This window comes from Dipteris shenzhenensis, chromosome 21 (assembly GCF_047967505.1).
Source record: "Dipteris shenzhenensis isolate YYH24624 ecotype China chromosome 21, Dip_SZ_1.0, whole genome shotgun sequence".
Classification (NCBI taxonomy): domain Eukaryota; kingdom Viridiplantae; phylum Streptophyta; class Polypodiopsida; order Gleicheniales; family Dipteridaceae; genus Dipteris; species Dipteris shenzhenensis.
In genome coordinates this window covers 29,175,687-29,180,692 of record NC_141616.1, presented here as the reverse complement: position 1 = coordinate 29,180,692, position 5,006 = coordinate 29,175,687, and the positions used below count along the sequence as shown (strand labels likewise).

The window sequence follows — 5,006 nt, the reverse complement described above, 5'->3', positions numbered from 1 at the left end:
GAGTTATACAAATTCCCTCTTGCTCAGACGAGGCTCTTAGCAATTGTTGGATGTAATCTTTTGGGCTCTCAATGATCTTTAAGCTCACTGGATGTAATGTTTTGGTCTCTAAGGCATTTATGTAATCTCTTTTTGTTCAATTTGAGTCTCTGAGTATGCACTGTAGACAACTTTTATATTTGTATTTGAATGGTTATGGCCGCGGAGAGATTGAACGTCACAAAGCAATACGATAGATGAGAATGAAAGAAATCGAAGAGAACATATTTTCATCCATGGCTTTTATTGATCGGTCAAAAGCTAAGACTTAAATTCATTCGATGGTCATAACTTTCATCCAAGGCTTACATTGATCGATCAAAATCTAAGGGCTTAAATTCATTCGATGGTCATAACTATTAGTCTCCTTAATATATCATAGATTGCACTTGACTTCAAAATTACGGGGTGTCTTGTTTCTGCATGCCTTGCAGAGTCTCGTACATGCGGACATCAAACACGACTACCATAGGAGCAACTATGGCGCCGACTTGCCCTGCCTGGCTCGCTAGTCCCATCGCTGCGTTGCGCACTACAGTTGGGAACAGCTCCGCCGTGTAAATGTACACCAAATTGAAAGCCCCCGCTAGCCCAAATATCGCAGCCACTCCGCATGCAAGACGAATCTCAGTCGCAGGGAACGTATTCACAGACTTGACAGATATGAAGGTGCCGCATATGCTGCATGCTGCCGTCAGCAGCATGGCACATACCAGCATGAAACGCCTCCCGAGCTTGCCTAGGAGGATTGCCGTGATTGCAAATCCGGGGACCTCCGCTACTGCATTCACGAAAACGCTCAGGTAGAGATTCGTGCCTAGATTAGCTACGTTGAAGCTTATGCCGTAGTATACAAGTGACACGTCCAGCCAGACAAACATCATTATTATCATTCTCAGTCGAGTGGCCGGCATCCGGAAAATGTCGATAATTGTCCCAGATGCTTGCAGACTTTGATCTGCAGAAGAAGAGCTGAAGTTGGGTGAGATGCTTTCACTTTGGTTTGGCAGGGCGACTCGAGATCCCCGATGGACATCTGTTTGCTCTGTGTCTATGCTGATTCCTGGTGGTAACGTCCTTCCATTCGCTTTTGCCATAGATTTGAGGACGGCCAAGGAATCGTCAATTCTGCCTCGCACTAGATACCAGCGGGGCGATTCACTCAAGAAGGGCAAAACAAATATGCAATAAAGAACTGCAGGAAGCGACGCAAAGACGTATAACTGCCTCCATGATGGAGAGAAGTAGGCGATAGCAGAGAGCATAACGATTCCGAACGAGAAGAAATAGAAAGTTGACATCGCGACCATGCCCCTCTTCGAAGGTCCGACAGGCTCCGTTGCAAGCACAAACGAGGAGAGCCCCATGCCGCCACAACTGAATCCCGTTGCGCCCCTGAGGAAAAGGTATGCCCAATAGTTCGGAGCGGCAGCGGTGAGTAACCCGAAGGCGCCATTCAAGCAACAGACTAGAGCTAGAACTCCCTTGCGACCAAGAAAGCTGTCGGAGAGGCTACCAAAAACACCAGCGCCTGCATAAAGGGGGAGGGTGAAGAGTACCGTAAGAACTAATGGACATTTTGCATAAAAGCTGCGAAAGAGGCACCTAAGAGAACGTGCATACCGAGGAGTGCTCCGGCAAAGAAGATAGATTGCACCAAGCCGACTTTGTAGCCGTCGTCGCAGAGGAGATCCCATTGGGAGACAGTGGACTGGGTGTTGGGTCCGATCCAGGTCCAGAGGGAGGGATCGAGGGAGCATAACGAAGACGAAGGAGTGCATGGGGAGGAGGGAAGGTGCAGCGTGCAAGTCCACGAGGGGGTGCGATCAGCGAAGACGCCGGCGAGAGTTTGAAGAGCGTGCAAAGCCCAGGCGAGGCTAACGAGGGTGAAGTGGAGGAACTGAGCTCTCCCGAACTCACCAACGTATATTGTGAGAATTTCGTCAATTGAGAGCTCGATCTCTTCTTGCACGTTGGAGTGGGCGAGGAGGAGGGGTGAGAGGAACTCCTCACTCATCGTGTAGCTCCAAAACAACTAGCAACATTTGAATGATGTGTACCTTGAACTAGTTGCACCCACTTCGGGCCTTAGCACATGGATGGGGCTAGCATGGGTTTAGGATGGGAATCTTTTTGCGCATTTAGAATGGGAGTAGAAACTTTGTCTCCCATCCTGAACCATGGCTTCTAGACCCTTTCTCTCCGATCCTGAACGATGGCCTCTATACCCTGGCAACCACATTCTAGAATGGGTTCCCATTTTTTAGGGATTCCAGAACATGGGAGGATGATAAGTGTCCTTGTCCCACGTGGTCCCCACCTCCTAAACACATGAAATGATGTTATTGTCCTCTTCCCCCATCCCTAGTTCTTTTTTTGCAGTTAGCACGTGGTGGGATGGGAATAGGATAGAAATATGCATGGGACCACTTGGGACCACCTTTTCCCATTCTCATCCTATTCCTTCCCATGTGCTAAGCCCCTTACAGCCTCCACCCATGGTGGACGGGAGGCCCACTCAAGCCTTTTCATCTTGTGGAGAATCCTCTTATAAGAGAGGACACTCCACATGTACCATGATCACCCATGGTGGATAGGTCACGGGATGCCCAGTCATGCCTTTTCATCTCGTGGAGAATCCTCTTTTAAGAGAGGACACTCCCCATGTACCATGATAATAACCACCTTGCCCCATTCAAGCCTTGCCATATTCGCGTGAATCCTCTAAAAGAAAGGACAATCCATGGACAACCAAAATTACCCATTTGCATTTTGATTGGGCTCCATTGTTTAGAAGTTGGGCATCGGCTCTCTAGTTACCAAGGGGTGCCTCAAGAGTCAAGCCATGCCCTAGAACTTCCCAGAATGGTTGGGTATATGTTTTTCCATGAAAAGGGGTTTATTTGGGTAGTTTCTCCATGGAAGCTTCCTAGAAACTCCAATTGGCTTGAAATGCCCAAAGTCCTTGAAGACCCTCAATGCATGGGGAATACTACACTAAATGTTCCTTTGACTAGCCAAATACAATTATTATCTTTGCACTCCGTCCATATACTAATGCTATAGGGGAGACTTAGATTGATTTTTGGTTTTCCTAAAAATATATTAAATATGTATTGCTTTCACTCCCTCTATCCCACCCATTCCATGTAAAACAAATGGTGACTGTCCACTAGCCTTAATGCTCTCGTTCATGTTTTCCTAAGCAATTTCCCTCTCTTATTCTCATAAACAGGGGTTTCGACTGAATTAGGTATCTAAAAGAAGATAGCATGACTACTCAAGGGCAGGATTTTCATGGGAGAGAGCACAAGGGGGAGGGAGAGGAGGATACCTCTAATAGGGAGCCAAGAGGGAGAGAGACTAGGATACATCTTCTAAGGGAGAATATCTGAGAGAGCGAGAGAGAGCGAGAGAGAGAGAGATAGAGAGAGAGAGAGAGAGAGAGAGAGAGAGAGAGAGAGAGAGAGAGATCTTTGAAAATAAGGTGAATTACATTCAATGGGCCTGCTGCCCGTGAGACTGCCTTCAGAATGCAAAATGTGATCGCATGGATGGACCTTTTGTGCTGTGAATAAAGAGGTTTGGTATTGCTATACCTCGGGGGGATTAGTCATCATATGTAACCGTGTCATGTGAGTTCAACAAAAGGATATTTTTAATATCTAAATTTTACAGAAATTAATTTACATAAGGGAGTTTTTTTAATGATTTTGGGATAATTTTACAGATTTATATAGAAAAAGGGTACATTTTATTAATGGAAAAATTACAGATAAGGGATTTTACAAATAGGCCTTGAATGCACGTGATATTGAGGGTTTATACATAGTGACCCCCCCGAGTGCTATACATGCCCCATCAAGGTGGATCCGGTATTTTCTCAGTCAAGATTTTCATAAGGTGTGATCGCCACCGTCAACATGCTATCACAAGTAGTCCCCATGTCACCCCATTCCAGATAATGTCTTTTCAATGTGTAGGTGGTCTGACTAGTACACGAACCCCCTTGTCATTGCGCGTTCGTCTGACAAAGTGTTGGTTAATACATGATAAATAATTGAGCCATAGATTGTTGTTAGTGTGTCAACAAGTTGTCGTGTGTTGTGATGGTCCATGAAGTCCAGAAGTCTTCCCACGTCGGACGAGCATTTTCCAAAGTCAATGTTGAAGTCTCCCAAAATGTATGTCGAGGTCGAGTGCAACAGTAGATCTAGAAAGTTCTATAGCTATTGAAGTAACAATGTTGCTTTGCTTGAGGGGGACTTGTCTAAGTTGATAATTGCCATGTCTTTATCTCCATGGCATCGGACCATGGCCAGGAGACATCGACAACCTACAAATGAAATGTGATGATGTTGTAGTAGTCGTATGTTGGTGCTATAATATGTCACAATCCACATACCTGCATGCACAAATATTGGTATGAGGCCTGGCAAGTCGTACGAACCTGCAAGTGTAGTTCTTATTTCTTGCAGGCACAATATGGTGGCATACAGCATCTTCCTAGACCCGCGAGCCACAAGATGAGCAAGTGAACATGTGTTCAGGCTTTGGAGGGTATCATACTTGTCACTATCTGATGCTGCTCCATTGTGTTCAAATGCCTAGTATTGTTCTTAATTTGGAGATTTCTTCTTGCACCACTGGGTGTGACCCTGCTGTGTCTTTGTTGGAGCTCAGACAAGAGGAACAGGTTGGATGGGTCGTGCACATGCAATAGAGCAGTGTAGACCATCCCATGTGCTCAAATGTTTCTAGGATCGAATGCGAGGGATTCCATGGTCAACCCTTGTGATCGACTAAGTAGAAAAATTCAAATTCCTGATTTGAAAAACATGGGAAAATCATACGGATGATTCGATAGGGAGAATAAATCAAGTAAAAAAACAATGACATGTCATATTTTTTTCATAAATCAACACGTCATCCAAACGTGTTCGTATGAGTAAAATTATTCGTATGAA

General features: G+C 45.3%; 1 pseudogene across 1 annotated transcript; it reads right to left on the bottom strand.

Moving 5' to 3' along the window:
• Positions 1-440: 440 nt before the first annotated feature.
• On the bottom strand, positions 441-2,069 carry LOC147888725 (organic cation/carnitine transporter 4 pseudogene; annotated as a pseudogene). The gene is made up of 2 exons (XR_015543002.1): positions 1,663-2,069; positions 441-1,570 (listed from the first exon to the last, which is right to left on the bottom strand). The product of XR_015543002.1 is annotated as an organic cation/carnitine transporter 4 pseudogene (transcript).
• Positions 2,070-5,006: the final 2,937 nt, after the last annotated feature.